This window comes from Rissa tridactyla, chromosome 2 (genome assembly GCF_028500815.1).
Source record: "Rissa tridactyla isolate bRisTri1 chromosome 2, bRisTri1.patW.cur.20221130, whole genome shotgun sequence".
Taxonomy (NCBI): Eukaryota; Metazoa; Chordata; class Aves; order Charadriiformes; family Laridae; genus Rissa; species Rissa tridactyla.
In genome coordinates, this window is record NC_071467.1 from 148,551,695 (window position 1) to 148,569,869 (window position 18,175).

The 18,175-nt window shown below is 40.4% G+C and overlaps 1 protein-coding gene across 21 annotated transcripts in view; it reads left to right on the forward strand.

Moving 5' to 3' along the window:
- Nucleotides 1–18,175, forward strand: part of KIAA1217 (KIAA1217 ortholog) — a 356,360-nt gene that overhangs the window by 183,657 nt on the left and 154,528 nt on the right. Inside the window, exon 1 of one of the 21 annotated variants that reach the window (XM_054190049.1) lies at nt 5,289–17,402. The exons of the other annotated variants lie outside the window; for them this stretch is intronic. The gene's annotated coding sequence lies outside the window, so the exon portion shown is untranslated. Of the gene's footprint in view, nt 1–5,288; nt 17,403–18,175 lie in introns of those variants that run through there. 21 annotated transcript variants of the gene reach the window in all.

Below are 18,175 nucleotides of genomic sequence, written 5' to 3' on the forward strand. Positions count from 1 at the left end.
GCAGGTTTGGGGATACAAAGTTTAGTCGGTTCAAATCACTTAGTTTGGAAAGGGTTAGATCTAGGTGGCAAAGGGCAGGGGCTTGCAGCACTTAATGTCTGAGTTTAAAAATGTGAAAAGAGAAAAATCATAGGTTCTGCCTAAAGACACCCGAGAAATGTAAACTTCAGAGAAACTAGTTTCAGTTCAATGTAAATCCTCAGTAGGATTTAGGGATTGAGGAGTCTGCAGAATATGGTAAGCACATTATCTAATTCCAGGTGAAAAAACAGTGTATAAAGGATTTCTGACGTTCTGCATTGCTTGATCAGGCAAGGTTAAATAAACTTTTTTGGAACATGTATTGATTATTAAAGTGAATGGATTTGAAAGGGGTACAAAGTGAGAAATCACTAACTAATTTTTCTTGGTCACAGCTCTTTGCTTTTACACTCCTAGTTATATCTTGAAACTAAGCCAGTAATGGGAATATTACAGAATTAATTTCAATTTAACCTTTCTCCCAAAATCAGAGCATTAATTATTTAGTACTAGAATATGTACAAATGGCTATGTGTCAAACGGACTAGCATATTTTGCATTCATCACACTATTGCTGGTTGATGCCATGAAATTGTGTAGGGAGAAATTGATTTTGTGTTAGTATTGTGTGAATACTTTTCTGGTCTGTACCAGTTAAAAAACAGAGTTAAAAAAATTACATTTGATTTTAAAATGTACACAGCGTCTGTGAAGAATGTGATTTTAATCTGGATATATGTTGCTGCAGATTTTTCTTGTTGAGAAAATCCATTTTGTTGAATTACTACTTGATTCACATACTGCTGTGTATAACATGCCATCAAAAAATGCCTATTTTTATCTGAGAGGTCAGTGTCATACAGCTTGAACTTGCTCTTGCATCAGCATAGGCTGCAGGTATTTGTTCAGGGAAAAAAAAGTTTCCGAAATGGTTTTGGGAGATTTCTGTGAGTTCCTGCCTCCTCTCTGCTGACGGGTACTACCTCCTTGCCCAAATGAGATGGCGATTCCCCCTCCTCCCTGGATGGTCTTTGGAAGCCCAACAGAGCACGTTGCACGTTCGGGAAGGGGGGACCCTCTGCAGCATCCACACGTGTCCCCTGTCTCGTGTACCATCTGGTACAACAATTTATTGCTTTCCAGTGCTGCTGTATGTTAAGGGCAACTGCTCTTGTTTTGCATTGGTAAAAGCACCTAAGTAAAGCTATGAGACTGAACATATGAAATATGATTACAGGCTTAAATCTCTGCTGGAATCCGAGCCCTTACCTTTTGTTTATAGAAGGGCATGAGATGACATGTCCATTTGTTTTGAGTTGAAACATGCTCTTTAGCCCCCAGATAATGCTGTGATTCTGAGATATTTATAAATAGCTTGTTAGATAAATGAACAAAGAGCTAGTTCGTTAGCAAAGTAAAGTGGATTTACGTCGTATTGACTATAAGTGAAAATGTTGAGGAAGAAGAATATTCCTAGTAGAATGTCTCAGTGGAAAGTCTTTCAATTTTACCCTTTACTTTAAAAAAGTAAGGCAACATATTAAGGTACATTTTAAACTACTAGCCCTAAGGTATCTCTGGAAGTAAGTGGAGTTTAACTAGAGTGGTAATACCTGCTTTGATAAAACTAAGTTTCTACATTTATATCTATCAGTTAAAAGTAATAATAAAAAAACAGCTGTTCTTTTGAAAAAGCAAACAAAACAAAGCTGCAAAAAGGCTAATAAAGCAATTCCTTTTCTTTTTCCTTCCCTCCCCCCGTGCAAACCACACACCAGTGCAGTTACTTTGCCCCAACAGGATTAGTAACTTTTCTTCTGTGGCAACGCCTCTGCATTGTAAGTAGTATGTGTTGTTTGTAAGTCAGAAGTCCCAGGTAGTTGTTGTATCCTTACCTTTGTTCATGTGAGTTTTGTACGTGTATTTTTTTTACGACAAAGGAAAGTATTTTTAGAATACTTTGTATTCAGCTCACTGAAAAAATGCCTGCAGTAATCTTGTTTCAGTGCTTATGGAATTGAAGACTTTGGTATCCCTTAAAGCAGAGTTCAGGCAGCTGCATCCACGAGAGTTGTCCATGGAAACCTCTCCCAGTTACTGTAGACACCTGAGATTCCTTACATTTCATAAACCTGAAAATAACCCGAGGCATCTATAGATGTGTTTTTGCATACGCACAGTTTAGTACTGGCGCTTTTTGGGTTGCCTCTGTAGATGACTAACAAAAACTGCACCAAAGCCATCAGCAGGACCTTGTTTGGTGGATGGGTTCCGTGCAGAACTAACTCCTTCAGTGATGGTGGAGAGTCTGTGTCCTGCACAGTGGCCTGGCAGTGACCACTCCTGTGGCAGAGACACCTCCTGCCTCTTCTGAACCTGTGCCTGATGCCCTCCTTCCTCTGGGGGCGCTTGGGGTGTTTGGGATAGGCAAACCCTACATTTTCGCATTTGGAGTTGAGCCACTGGTCAGTGATGTGTTACAGAGTTCGGTCTCCATAGCCTTGTGGTTAGTGCCTTGCTGAATAATGAGCCTCATCACAGGACTGCAGAATTGAACTCCTCTCTTCATGCTCTCCCTCGCCATGAGGACCTTGTGCTCCTTTCTTCTCAGCAGCAAAGTTTCAGGAGTCAGTGATGGAAAGCCCTGGCCCCATGTTGCTGTAGCCTGGTTATCAAGGTTCTCTGCCCAGAGATGTGGCTGTTGAATGTCCTTCAGGCTTAGGCAGCCAGAAAGCTGAATCTTCTCCTCTTTCTTTACAAGTCCTGCAGAAGTAGATTGATCTATGAAGGGTGCTTTGCCACTGCTTCCTCTTCCAACTCTGCTTTTAAACCAAAGCACCTCATGTTGCTGTGCTTCATGCCCCGCTCAGGAGCGAACGGCATGGTAGATGTCCTCAGAGCGCTGTTCACGTAAGGCTTGTCAGCGACCCCAAAGTTCATTTCAAGCTGCTGATCACTCATGAGAGCACAAGAAGTTTGTGACTGAAGGGAAAATGAAGCCCTGGTCTGCAGACGTCTTTGACTGTGCTGTTTTTGAACAGGTGTTGCCTCTCATTTGTAGTTCTGGAGGTGTGTTACAGAAGGTGTGAGCATTGCTTGTTTGCAGATGAGGAGTGTCATGGACAGGCAAAGGTGTGGAGTGAGGGCAACAGACCATGCTGGTGGTAGAGCTGAGGTTACAGCATAGCTTTTCTGGTTGTTGGTCAGGGGGGGTTCCTTCTGTAGCCTGTGATTAGCCTCAATGTTTATGAATATTTGCCATATCTCAAGATCATTTACCTGCAAATGGTTGTGAATGTGCTTTGGTTGTTCTCTTTTTCAGCTGCATAGTCCTGCTAGCTTCCCACTGGGAACATTTCTGTGCTCTTTGCACGTTGTCACTTGGGAGGGGAGCACATATTTATGTCAGTCATTAGCAAAGTAAATGCACCTCTGGACATTGCTGCTGCATCACAGCATTTTTCAGTTGATTTTCTGACAAAGGCAGATTGCACCTAAGTCACCTGATTAACTGGCTTGGTTTAACCATAATCCCTGGGATTTAAATCTTCTTTCTGGGCTCAAATAAGAGAACAAGAGTAAATAAGACAAGCGCATCTCTTATGAACATATATTCCAATTTCCTTTCTCTTCAAATGAGTTAGTACACCAGGAGAAGCAGTGCTATCATTAAAATTGCAGCCACCACCTGTGACTCTGACAGCAGCCACTGAGATGTGGTTTTTTTAACTTTCACCCTATCATTGTGTGAATTCAGTAAATTCAGAATCTGGTGGTATTAACGTCAAGTGAACACAGGGACTTTTCGTTGGATGAGATTATGTTTTGAAGGGTCCTTTTTTGGTTTTGTGGGGTTTTTGGGTCATTAATTAGTACCTTTTGTGCTGCTGCATTTTTTCGTATGCTCTTGTGTTGTGGATTGTAGTGATTCCATTCATTCGCTAGGAGATTGCTGCCTTAGTAAACACCGAGTGTTTTCATTTGTTTAAGTTTAGGAAAGGTTTTCACTGCCATAGGTGCACTTCACTTAAAAACAAACCAACAAACCACGTAAAAATCAAAATTAGTTGTTAAAGGAAGGAATAGAGAAGGTATTCTTTCAGGTTATGTTTGAAATCCAGAAAGACCAATATTTTTCACCATGGCCTCTGCCATGGCTGCTTAAGGAGGTTCTAGCAACCGCTCAGGAGGTGGATGTTGGATAATTGGCCATGCGCATCGTGTGCGTTATGATCTGTGGTAGTTACAGGTTATTTTGTCACACATCTTGAGATATATTTTATCTTCCAATATTATGTTCTTGTTAGTTGTAAGACTGGATCTTCTTGATACTTGCATGAATGTCCAGTTCTGGTTTGGATTGCTAAATTCTTGACTGTGTTAATGTCTCAGGACTGTAAATTCCAGAGCTCAGCTAAGTTTTAAGAATATTTCAGCCTCTGAGGGGTTTACATTTCTTACATATACATTTAATAGATTGTCTCCATGCTCTCGCATTGATTTCATTCAAAATAGAAAAACTAATTGTAATTCAATTTCAATCGAAGTTAAGTATTTTCTCGGTCTGGAGGGACACATCTGTCTTCCAAGGAAAGAGGAAGGCAGCAAGAGGAAGAAGTAAACAGTGAAAAACCAAAGAGTTAGAACGTTTTTTGTATTTGAAGGAAGTTAAGTCTGATTTTAAATTTGACATGATATATTCACTTCCAGATACACTTACTGCCAGATGAATAAGCAGAGGCTTTTCCAATTTGCACCTATTTTGTGGTCTGTGGGTGTCTAAAGTCTGGAGACAGACCTGCTGTCAATGGCTATGTATGAGCTTTGGGCTTTCTTCCACTGTGCTTTGAAAACATAATTTTAGCTGCATTTATTCATTTGTAGCCCTATTTTTAGTAACACAAAATACCATACACCAGACTGTTGTAATTAGTAATAAATTATTCACAGAAGGAACAAATATTTGACTTTGATTAGAATAAGTAATAAGAAATGTCACTTATTTCCCATTGGATGAATAAATAAATAGTTGAAAGACATTGGTTGGTTGATTTAAATAACAGTAAATATCGTTTGGAAGGGAGAAGTATTATTTAGCATAATGTAAAAAAATTAACTTAAAAATATACATGTAATATAAGCACTTCCATTAAAAATGTGTACCTGAAAAGCTAGGACACTTATTGTATTTCCTATAGATTTTAAAAAACTTTCGTATTTCCTTTTTTTATTTTTTTTAATTAGAGGAATTACCATTTCAGTAAATTCTTGATCTAGGTTATATTTTCCCCTAAAAGTCTTTAAAAAAACCAAACAACCCTCCAAACCTGCTCATTTCACTCTTTCATTATGCATATCACGTATTTATTTTTTAAAAAAGCTATTTCATATTAAAATTGCTTAATAACTTTGTATTAAAAAGACAGTATTATGTCAACATCTACTACCCAGGAGTATGGGAGAACCTCACTATTCCTCCGCGCTTAGACTGGAATCACCGCAGTATTGCAGGTACTGTGATTTGGCAGTGACTGCTGGCAGCATTCTGGGTATTTTTACTAAAATCGGTGTTGTTTCAGTTGGTTTTCAGCTGCTAATCCAAGCTACCATCTTTTTTGGCTAATACTAAGCCCGGTGCTGGGGTACAGGCAGGGTGGTGCCTTCTGCCAGCCCCTGCCGTGCTCCTGTGTTTCTGCGCTACGCAGCCCGGGGACTCTCTCTGGTTTACCGCAGGCAATTAGTTGGTGTCTGTCGCTGGAGAATTTAAATGAAAACATGTGATAGAAACAGCATCAAAAGCTTTCTGGAAATCAGTGGAGAACTTCTCCCTTCTGAATATCGCAAAAGGGTGGGGTGGGACAGAGCAAGAAGGCGCAGAGCACAAAATGTTTTTTCTTGGCCCTCACGGCATCGGTATCGATGTCAACAAAAACGTTGCTGCTGACCGGAGTACAGTTGGCTCAGACCCCTAGCAGGTTGTCTGACCCACGCGCTCTTCCTCTGACATCAGGTGCAAGCATTTAATTTCTGGCTCATGTGTACTTCCCCTCTGTTTTATTTTTACCGAGTGTTTTCTGCACCGGAGGCAGCGGCAGGTGCCGTCCGTCCCGCGCGGGCAGGTCCTGCAGGCACCTGATGCTGCTCCCTCACAGCCGGCAGCTGACGGGCACTGCTACCCAGGCAGGGCTCTTGGACATCACTTTCTAATCCGGTCCCCAACAACTGGGTTAATCCCATACCGAGCCTGGGGCCCTCCCGCAAGGAGTCAGGTTTCTTCCCAAGGCTGGTGAATAGCTTTCAGTGATGCTGGACCATTGCGGAGGTCACAAATGATCCTTGGTTGTTGCTGTAGCTTGATTCCACAAGAGATATCACCATAGCATTAAGTATTTGTATTACTTTGATCGCACTTTTTGCATATGTCTTTTTGCTGTGCATCTTTTACCTTCTTTTTTCATTGCTAAATCGTGACCTCCTGGTCTCGGGTATTAATCCTGTCACAAAAGGGTAGTTCTAGCCCATGTGCAAATGTGTATTTGTTCAATCCCCACCCATATGCAAGCATGCAACCATGAGAAACCAGTATTTTTTTATATATGAGTCATTCATACACCCGGATGTGTAACAAAATTTCACATCAGATGAGGCTCTGCTGCATATGCGCACCTGTAGAAAATCTGCACGGGGAGGAGGAGAGGGACTTGTGCTGCTCCTGGTTCTGTCGTTCCATGCTGGTGGCAGTCTGCTACCGAGGCAATGGATTTTGAGGAGGAGGTAGCCACTCATGCTCCTGTGTCACAACCGAGAAGAAAAAGGAACCTCTCAGCTCTTTGCTGCTCCTCTGGTGCCTCTTCTGCCAGCGAGGTACAGCTCTGATGAAGAGCCAGGGCTTTCCTCTGTGGGGCTTGTGTAAGAGTTAATGGAAGCTTTTGGATAGATCAATTTTTTCAAAAGACTGCTCCTTGTAAGAAGGAATATCCTTAAGTGTTCGTTGTTGTTATCCTATTGCCTATACGTGTTTCTAGGTTGATTTTGAAAGGCACAAAAAACTAGGTTACTACAGTAGTAATCAGAGGTTCCTGCGAGGGAGACCGACAGCCTACAGAAGAAAGGCTTCCCTTGAACCATGTTAAAATACAATTTGATTTCATCTCATGGTTTCAAAATCTGTCATATGCTGTCCAAAACCAAGATGCTTTCTTCTCTAATTATGGAGAGTGTTTATACGTAAGGTTTAATCTATTTATTGGAAGTCTTCCAGGACTCTGGAGTAACTGCTACTTTGTGGGCCTCTTCTGAATTGAAGGGGTTAGAAAACAGTAGACCTCTACTCCAAAGATACTTGGACAGCAAAGATGAGTGAGCTACTTTTTTTTCCCATGTTGTCTTCTGCTTCTGCTGTATTATTTTGGGTTTGAGATATCTTTTTTTCCTCATGCTATGACAGCAGGTATTGCTTTGTTTTAAAGAAACTGTGAACTCACAAGTTCAGTCTTGTTCCTGCATGACTTAAACGTGTCTCAGAGACTTTATTTTGCCAATAGTTCCACTTACAATATGCTAGACGGATTTCTCCGTGACTGTGTTATATAGGCAAAGCCAGCTTGGCATTTAGGGAAACTTTTAGTAGTTTATAAAAGGACAACTGAGGAAATTAAACAAAAAAAAGCTCACAAGTACTCAAACAGGTACTTGTGAGATGCTTCTCATGTTGGGTTGGGGTTATTTTAATGTACTTTTGTGGATTTCTCACATTACCTATTAGCAAGGTGTTACTAGAGAGAGAAGGGGTTGGGCTTTTTGTGATATATCACAGCTATGTGATTTTAGTTTTAGAAACTGGGGCAAATAATTCTGAATTGATACCAAAAAGACTTTCTGTTTAAGGTGATCACTCTGTGAAGACTGTTTTTCCTAAGGAGACATATAACCTTTTAGATTAGATTTACTTGCTGTGTAGCATTTTAAACACACCAGACTAAAACTAATGCAGGATAAAACCTACAGATGTATTGAGTCGCCTTGTAAAACAAGAGCAGCTTAGATAACCATTCAGTAGCTTATTGTGGTAAGATAAACATGGAATTCTAGGTATTTTCTACAATAAAAGAACTTATGTGTTCGTTTGATCTGTGCTTTCTGTTGCCCTCTCTCAGATTTCCCTGGATACTGCCAAAATGTCTATGCTTTTGCCATTGTTTTTCCCTTTTCTTTTTTTTTTAATTTTAGGATCACACTATTAGATTTTGAGAGCAGAATAGCTTTTCTAACTTCTGACTTCCTCTGAAAAAAGCAGTCAGACAAAAGTTATCAAGCCTTTCAAGTGAGGTTTGTCTAGCCACTGCTGCTTTGTTTTTGGCTTATCTTCCCTGTGGTTTGAAAAGTTTCTTGAATGTCTGGGTTCTGTGATCTTTCAGAGGTCTTTTAAAATGCAGTCATCATTTCAAAATGTTCACACTGCCTTCAAATAGTTTCAGTGGAGATGAGGGTGATGAGCTAGTTTTACTTACCTCAATGTATGGCAAGGACCTGTGTTTGGAAACATAAGCTTACATATCATTTTACTGCTCGTTTAACTAAAACAGCCAGCCTGATTTCATACTGATAACTCTTCCAGCCCAGAAAATTACCTGCCATTTGTTCACCCAAATTCAGCAAAGTAGCTGAGTCTGGTGGCACCCTGTTGCAATAGGCAGGTTTAAGTTATTTTATCTGAAATACAAGAGAGAAGGAAAGTTGAGTAAGAGTTATGTGGGGAAGCAAAGCCTTGATTAGCCATGGAAAATGTTTTGCCTTTTAAATCAGAGGCTGATAGTTTAGGAGCCTTTTCTGATTGCAGGTATGGTACCAGCACGCCTTGAATCAGTTCTAGGTGTGTTGGGTGTTGCACTTAAGAGCAGAGCCATTAAAATCCTTGTGAAAACTAATGAAAACTAATGAGTGGCACAGAATGCCGGGTTACCAGTGTATTGTGACATTGTCCTCAACAAAAACACATAGTTTGTCTTTTACATGTCTAGACTGCCTTGGTTCACAAATAAAGGGAGAATTTCCAATTTTCTTGTTAGTAACTGAGACAGGTAAGCAGCCATAACCATAGCTTTGCTATATGATCATTTGAAATTTCAGGCACCAAGCAGCATTGCAAAGAACAAATCTGCCCAGCCCCACAGCCCATGCGATCTCTCTTATCTCTCCTGTCACTTTGTTCTCATCTAAGAGGAGGATCAGCCAGTTGTTTCTCATCTAAGCCTCTGCTTCAGACACACATTAGGCATGATGCTCAAATATCCCCCATGGAAGTGAAGTTGGTTGTCAACAGCGTAATAAAGGCACCCTTTTCCCCCACTGCCTTTCCTAAAAGCTCTGTGTAAATATGTGACAAGGCAGATGGCATGTAATAACCAAGCTCTTCCTACTGTAAGATCTCAATAACTAGGAATATGCAAACATCAAACTGACTTCACCATCCCAGGTGGATGTTTGGGTTAACTGTTGTTCATTGTAGAAGATTTTGAAAGCATCTGATTAAATTGTTAATGCACGTGCTGTTTTTCAGCAGTATTTTTTGACTGATAATATGATAGCAATTTGCTTCTGTGAGTCCAAAGTGCACCGATCAAAAGAAAATTGATGCTGGGATCTGGAGACGTTGTGGGAGTTGTGCTTCTTTTCCTCAGTCTAATCCAAAAAGACACAATCGAAACAAGTTAATAATTCATCGTATTGGAAAATTTCTTAAATACATACTGTACTATGAGCTCTGTTTGACTTGAAGGAGAGCAGCCTCTATACCTTTATTTAAAAGGGAGGGAGATATTCCTTCTTATCAGTAGAGCTATTTTTTTTCTGTCAGATTGTGCTGGTCAGAACGGATAAGGGATAAGACCACAGGCCAAGTAACAGGGCCTTTCCCCCTTTTTTAATAATTAGCAGCCTGAGAGTCAACAGGACAAAACCTGTATTTGTTTCTCTGACACATTGCTGTGCTACTTCACATGAAAGTGGTGCAGTCTTAATCTAAGCAGTTTTATACAACTTGAATTATTCCAGCCATTGAGAATAAGCTCATTGTTTAAAGATTTGCAGATACCGTTTCACAGGCCAAGAAACTTCTCAGAGTTTTGTTCAGCCACAGTATTAGATAAACAAAATAGAAGCAAATCATGATGCAGTTTTGCTTTTTCTTTCTTTTGCAGGGTATTTGTTTGTCTTCCCTCCTGTGTTACAGGCTGCCACAAATCATTTGTAGAGTGCAGTGACCTTTACAGCACGACTAGTAGTAGCAAGCGCTTAGGTATCACTGTCTCGATAGCTGGAGAGAGAAGATTATTGTAGCATCCAGGAAATGGTCTAAGGGATGAAATATCAAAAAGGTAGAGATTCTTCTCAACCTCAACCCCTTGTAGAGGAGCCAGAGGTGTATTAGCCTCCAGCATGGCTGGACCATAGGAACAGGTCATCTGGCATGGTTTCAGTCCTGGGAAATTGCTGGTCAGTGATACCAGCATAGCTTCTACTCCTCTTTCTGGAAAGCTGAAATCAAGTATGTGACTTACCTGCAGACACAGGCAGGGGAAGGCCATCATCTGGATAATTTCCAAAGGAGCTTTTAAGGAGAATGATCAGGGTGCCTCAAGACTTGCTGCCCCTTGGGACTAGCAGAGGGAGAAATAAGTGCCATTTAACATTTGAAGAAATCCATGGATTGCTCCGAAGGTCAATAATAAAATGCTCTCATTGTGGTTTGCCAGCTTGAGTTTAACAAAACTTGGAGTCTGGTTGCTCAGTCTTATTTTATATTTCTTTGTAAATTTGTGGTGAAATTAGTTAATTTGGGAGGAGGTAAATATAGCTGGAAGTTAAATTTTTTCATATAGAAAAATATTAAATGTGGTCACCTCTTGAAACAGTTGTTGGGAATGTGTTAACAGGCAGCTTTTATAGAAATGTAGCTTTTTACTGGGATCTGGACTTTGGTGAAGAAATTCACTCTGCTCAAGCTGCCAAACAATTGCGTTGCAATCTTTTGCTGTAGGTGTTTGACATATTGTCCTGTCAGGTACGCAGTATCTTATTACAAAATGGGACTGTATCCCAGCCTCAGAGACTGTATTTTAATATGAGATTATCTTTTATTTCCAGAATACTTCATCGTTAAAATACACCAAAGAAAAAGGTTGGCAAGCAATTCTTTAAAGATGTGGGGAGAGACAAGTGTTAGAATGGTAATTTTACAAAAAAAGTTACAAATAAAACAGGCAAGGAAATATTTCAGTCAGATGTGTAAACCTATCCTTTGGGCCGAAAGATAAAGCCAGAGATAATGACCGATCAGAGCCAAGTAGCCATCCTAGGAAGCATGCGCATGTGTTTGTGCGTGGAGAAGCGTGTGGTGCCCCGCATACAGTTCCTGTGCGGCCAACTCTGCCGGTGGTGGTGTACAAGCACGCAGCTGCCTGCGGGGTTGCTTTTTGGTGGTCAAGAGTAGAGCCAGTTAATGAGCATGAGCATGGTGTAAGTATGTGATGTATCTAATACAGGTGTTCAGTATACTGCAGCACTGCATGGATCAAACTCTTCACACGTAGGAGCTTAAAAGATACCGAGTTGGTACTGAGAGAACTAGCAGTGGCATTACAAACCTACAAGACCAAATGATTTTGTAAGCTTTGGCCTTAGCTTTTGAAAACTTTAATGGAGAATGAATTGAATGCATTTGAGCAAGCATGTGTTCACGTGTCATAGTAAAGTCTAAGTTGGAAAGGACCTCTGGGCACCACCAGAGCTGATGTAGAAAGCAAAGACTTAGGTTAGGTTATCCACGCCCCATCAAGCTGACTCTTGAATATTCCCAGTGAAGGAGATGCCACCACTTTTCTGTGCAATGTATTGCAGTTTTTTATTGTTCTTATGGTGAGGTTTGTTTTTTTTCTTATAGCCAGATGGAATTCCCAGGAGTGGGGTAAACTATACCCCGGAAAATGGTAAGTCTGAAATGGGTGTAAGGACCTTTTGAACTGCAAGTTCACAAGAGTTCCTAGCGTGATGCTATTGTAAAAGGAGAAGGAGTTATTTTCCAGAAAGAGAGTGATTAGCACTCAAGAATAACCTTAACCTCTGGATGCGCACTGTGACGGGAATGTGCGCTGTAGTTTCCAGCTCAGTATTGTTGAAGGGATGTTCAACCATGGGACCGTTGCAGAAGAAAGTCATCTAAAATGGTGTGAGATCTGATGAAACTATTTCTCTCTGAGAACTGTGATTTTTTTAATCCATTGTCCCTATCAAAATAGAGAGCCTCCTTGATTAAGAAATTTAAGTCTCTTGAAGCAGGAGAAAACATACTGGTTTTATATTGTCTCTTTAGAACAGCAGTGAAGATCATAACACAAACTAAAGGTTATAGCTGGAGAGCTGGGCAGATTCAAATCAGGTATAATGCACAACATTTTTCACAGTAGAAATGATTCATTATCCTGACAAATTATCAAGGGAGCAAGAGGTTCTTCGTCTGTCTAAATCTTCGAACTATGACAGGTTGCTTTTCTAGCCGATATGCTTTAGTCAAACAGAAGTTACTGATGAATAGGACTAACTGGCAGAGATTTATTGGCTCCTCCTTGGCCTTGGTTATGCAACTGAGGCTCTTGGCTATTCATGCAATTTTAATGTTTCAAGGACTGTTCATAAGGAACTGAGTTTGACCCAGCTGCTTTTGAATACAGCACTGCAACAAGAATGAGCTATTTCAGAAATAAAAAATGACTTTAGTACTTAGAAGTTTAGGTTACTTGAAAATTTAAGATGCAAATAAGAGTTGTAAGTGAAATATTACAAGAAAAAGAATCGGAGTGAATTGAATTAGGGTAGAGTTAGGGTAACTATAATTTACCATTTATAATTAGGCTAATAATATGTATTTTCTTGGTATCCCAGTCAGCTTACCAATATATAGCTGTCATAAACAAGCACAAGAAAAGCCTGAGTGATCAGTGCCTCAAACCTTTCGCTGACTTAACATGCCCTTAATTCAGAGGAATTTTCTGCTTTGACCAAAACTTTGAATTTCTCCTCAGCTATTCCTTGGGAAAAATCTTGCTTACTTCAATAAAAGTTTTGGCAACGTTAGAGATCTCAGGATTGGTCCACCCTGAAATTGTTACTTTGTAAGGTACCACCAAAGTCCCCCATTGCTTCATGTACTGTTGCTTGCAAGTAATGGATCTAGTTACAGCAAATTTTTCTGAACATGGATGAAACTACAATACTCCTTAAAGCAATCAAGAAATAACCCAGAACCAAATTATTTTGGGGCATGGTGGGATAAGAAAGAGACAAAATAACCCTTCACTGGAGCAATGTTCAACAATGCATAGATGTGTACCTGAAAATGGGACATTGTACCATGTTGACAGTTATTTTCCAGAGAATGAGAAATGGGGGTCTGTCTGCAGCAAGGTGACAGAAATCAGAATGAGTTTTCTGAGGGAGAATGAGAACAAAGTGACATAGCCTGAGAACGAGGAACTTCTGTTAGGACTCGGGCCAGAAACAAGAAAAGGGCAAATGCTACATTTGCTAAAGTAATACGGCAAATCTCTAAGCAAAAAATAATTCTTAATATGCTGTTATAATCATAGCAGTATGTAAAAAAAGGAAGGGAAGCGATGTATTGCATATGTAGTGTTATAGGCTCGAGGCATAGCACGGATCTTGCTGAAAGGCATACACAATTTTAGAAGGGGTTACGCGAACTCCTGCTGTGCACCAGGGCTGAGTGCGGCAGGAGAAGAGCATCGTGGACCCAGTGACTGAGGCGAGCACTGCACAAAGCTGCTGGTGCTGAGGAGCTTAACTCTGGTAGCTGGGAAGGATGCCCTGAATGCTGTGTGTCTGTGCCTGGGGAGATTAGGCTTTGATTTGGTTGTGTGTAGCCCAACCGGAGGTAGGTGTGGTGATCTTCACTGTACGGATAGTTTGGGATTTGGATTAATGGTTCCAGAGACCATCTGAACCGTACCTGCTTTAAAATACATTTACATGTGAAGATACACTTTTCTTGTAAAAATTTCTTTATTGAAACCATCATCAAAAATTAAAGTTTTTGCAATTTGTAATTTCCAACCAAATGAGGGATAAATCGGTAGTATTGTCAGTTGTAAAGTTGCTAGGCAGCTCTGCTTTCTTTCTGTAATGCCTGTCTTCTTCAAAAAAGGAATGCATTTACCAAGAATTTAGAAAGACATTTTCCTAGTGTTTTTTTCCCTGACATTTCAGGCTGAATTGAATCAATTAAATTAAGATTAAAAATCAATCTCAACTTTGTCCCAGCCTCAGAGTATACCTTTTTTTTAACTTTTTTTTCTTTTTTTTCTTTCTTTTTCAAGAAAAAAGAAAGGTCTTTCTTTTAATGGCAATTCCTGGTTTTGTAACCAGAATTTCTGAAATGCTGTGAAGGGATTTTCTTCTCAGCCAAAGGCAGGAATACTTCATCCCTTTGACTCTGTTGCTGTTACAGACCCAGCACAATCTCACTAACCATCCTCTCCACAAATACCCACCCTGTGCTTTGTTCCCCCACTTGGTGAAGCCTCAGTTTCATCATCTCTGAAGGCTTCTGACCACTTTTCCATGGTCTGAAGGGATCGGTGCACCCTTTCTTTCCAGGATCTCAGCTTGTCTTGCACAGCTCTATCCTGCCATGGAGCATCTAAGTGAGGCCAACACTTGAATGCCTGCTACTAAGTTTTTCTCTGGAATGCAAGCACATTGTGTATTTGAAATAGCACTCTCATTCTTACATAGAAATGGTACTTTTCAGCTATTTCCTTCGTAAAATTCCAAAGAATTGCTGCCTCCCCTCGCTGTGGTGGGGGTGGAGAGCATGGGGAGGGGAGGGGTGGCTGTAAGAGCACGGATGAAGCTGGCAGTGGTGGGGCCAGCCCATGGATCCATGCCATCAGCCGAGTGTGACTGGGCAGCAGTGACCTTCAGCGTCCCTCAGGTGGCCAGGGCCAGTGGTATCACTGCATGACCTTTCCCAAGGGAAAGCTTTCTCCCACGGCATTTTTGTGGAAGTCTCTTGTATTCAGGCACGGAGAGGAGGGGAATTTTGCCCTCTGTTTATGCTAAGGGAGTATATTTATGGTTGCTGCCAGTGAACCATTTGGATAATAAGATGCTGAGATGAGGACATCCGAGTTCATATCACTTTTAAAGTTCATGTAATTCTTTTAAATACTGAAAATGTTACTTGAAGGAATGTCTGTGTGTTGTTGTGTTGCAAAAGTAAAACAATAGCATATTTTATTTAAGACCTTGAAAACATTTTCCTCTTTCTAATAAGATTGAAATGACTTTCAAGCCACTTGCCTGGGAAGTTGGCAAGAGCCTGGAGAACAGTTATAGTTTTACTATTTAAGTTAACTTATGTGATCGTGTTTGTACCTGAATTTATCTACTCAACTGTGCAGAAGGAAATCTCAACTGTGGGAAACAATTCTTAGAATGTGTTTCCTTTTGATTGTTTTCTTCACTGAAAGTTGAGGCAACTCATAGTCCTGAATTAAAATGAACATCAGAATGTCACTCAATATCTTAAAAAAAAAAAAAAAAAAAAAAAGCCAAGCTGTACTCCACCACACCTACAACTGGTAGAGAATTTTACAGAGAACTGTATTCTCATATGTGGTGTTTGTTTATAGTGAAGGCAGCCACCGTTCTAGAAAAACAAAACCAGATATTAAAATCCATTTTCTGCCTTGGTTTGCAGTCCACGCATATCCAAAAGTTAGGGCTTAAAGTCATATGAATCACAGATAATTTGACACTGTCACACAAGGATTTTAATAGCATTTTTATGTTCCTTAAAAATGGACCAGCTTTATGTTCAGTTTTAACTATGTAGGAACAGTAATATCTATTACAGATGCTATTTTAAGCTTTGTGAAGTGAGCTACTACTCGTTCAGCTGATGATGGCATGGAGGCTTTCTCTGGAAAATAAAAGGAAAAGTAGAACAAAATCTCATCCAGATAGAACAAAGCCAAAGGTGGGTATTCAGGGCTGTGAGCACAATGTATATTATAATACAATAATATTTGCATAGGAAGAAGGCTGTCCACGAACCAGCTTCCAACACTTCTTGTCCCCAGGAAAGACAATTTTTGTCTTAGCTCTTCATCCAAGACCAATAGGTAATTCTTGAAAGTGTGCACAGCGATGTTTGTGCAGTGAGGGTTAAGGACACTGTCCAGGCAGCCTTCCCAACACACCCACATGAGCAGAGCATCGCAGGTGGGATTTTGACTCATTCCTCTGACAATGCGGATAAGCTCTGACTAGACAGCAGTAATTTCTCCAGTGAAAGGAAATTGCCAGGTGGTTTAAAGCCAACATGTCCAACTCTACCCAATTTCCTATGGTGGTACTGCAGGATGAGGCAGAGGGGTCATGGCCAGTGCTGTCACCGTCTGGTGGTCTGTGTCTATTGGCAGCTTCCTGGGGTCAGCAGGAGCTTAGAAAGCCCATGGGCTACTCACAGTTGTACCAGGGCTCCCAGGTCAAGGGTTTATTGCAGGGGGACAAAGGTAGTTACCTCCCTGTTCAGCTCCCTAAATTCAGCCAGATCTGTGGTTCGTGTAAGTTTGGTCATGATAATTTTAATAATACCTGAAAAGCTCAGATATTGGTTCACCGACGCAGAATAGTTACATTTGACAGGCACTCAAATAAAATGGGATGAGAACAGTATAAAAACCTTGGACCTAACAAGTCTGAAAATATCCTTCAGGATTTCTATTGAAAGCAGAAAAAAGGACAGGGTAATTTTGCTTTTTTATTAAAAAACAGCAAACAAAACAGATGGGAGACAGCTCAGATTTGTGTCTTCCCAATGTGAAGCACCAAAGGGCATTTTTTCTGTTTTTCATTTTGAACATGGGGGTGGGGATAGATTAATGGGTTTTGTTTTAGCCTCTAGTTCTTACATGTCTTGCACTTGAAAACAATGTTTTTCTCCTCCTTTGTACCAGATGTTACGCTCTGGAGAATAATTTCTTAGTATTTTTCCAAGTTCAGTGAACTGCCTTGTACTTTAATGATGTTGGTTAGGAAACGTACCAGTTCATAACCAATAATGTACCTAAGGCTGTTTATAGACTGCGGTATGGGATCCATCACAACTGAAGTGGCTTGGGAAGATGAAACTTGATCCTTTTGGACAGCTGTGTACTTGCACTGAGGAGGGACAATCAAAAGAGGAAGGGTGACACTGATTTTTTTTTACACGATGAGAAGCTGGGGAGTTTGCAGTTATTTAAACAATTCTTCAGGATTTACAGGATCTGAATGATCCGCAGGTAGCCGGGCAGCACACAGTAAGTTCAGATGGTTGGTGACTTGCTTAAGATGAGTATGTTTAGATAATATTTGTCAGCACGTTTTTTTCTTTTATGGGGATGGCTTAGTGAAATATAAATAATTTCCTGATGGATTTCTTCTGTCTTCTCTTTGTGGACAGGGTGTAGCACTAGGCATTTCTCTGAAATTCTCCGTTCTATTTCCAAGTATTATTTCCAGCAAACTAATAGTGAGAGATCATTTACTATTACTCACTCTGTTACACTTTTTCCTTTGTTTTGCAACATGCTTCTCTGCTTGCTGCTTTCGTTTTCTTTTATGCAACTGTTAAGCCCTGAACAATCTGCTTGAATAAGTTTGTCCCTTAAGATTTTCTGCCTTTAAATTCCTCTTGCGGACTGGCACATTCCTCTGTGAGTTCTGTGTGTACCATGGCGTCTTTGTGGACTAACCTGATGCAGCTGCATGACTAGTGAGCGCAAGCAATCTTGCTAATTAATAGAGGTTCCACTTAGGGAGTGGAATCTACCATTCAGTACTCATCCTGAAGGAGTTATCTAAAATGGATCCGATGACATGTGTCTTAAAAATGCCCACTGATTTTTAGTGGAACACAGAGTGACAAGCTTAGCTGTGGGAATCTACAATGTAGGTGTCCCGGGTTAGGGAAGATCAGTGTTAGAATAATTTTGTCTTCTAAAAAATTTTAATTAGTGGAGTTAGTGCATTGCCATGCTTACTTGTTTTTTCTTAAAAGTTTGAACTCTGTGGGAAAGGGGCCATCTAACTT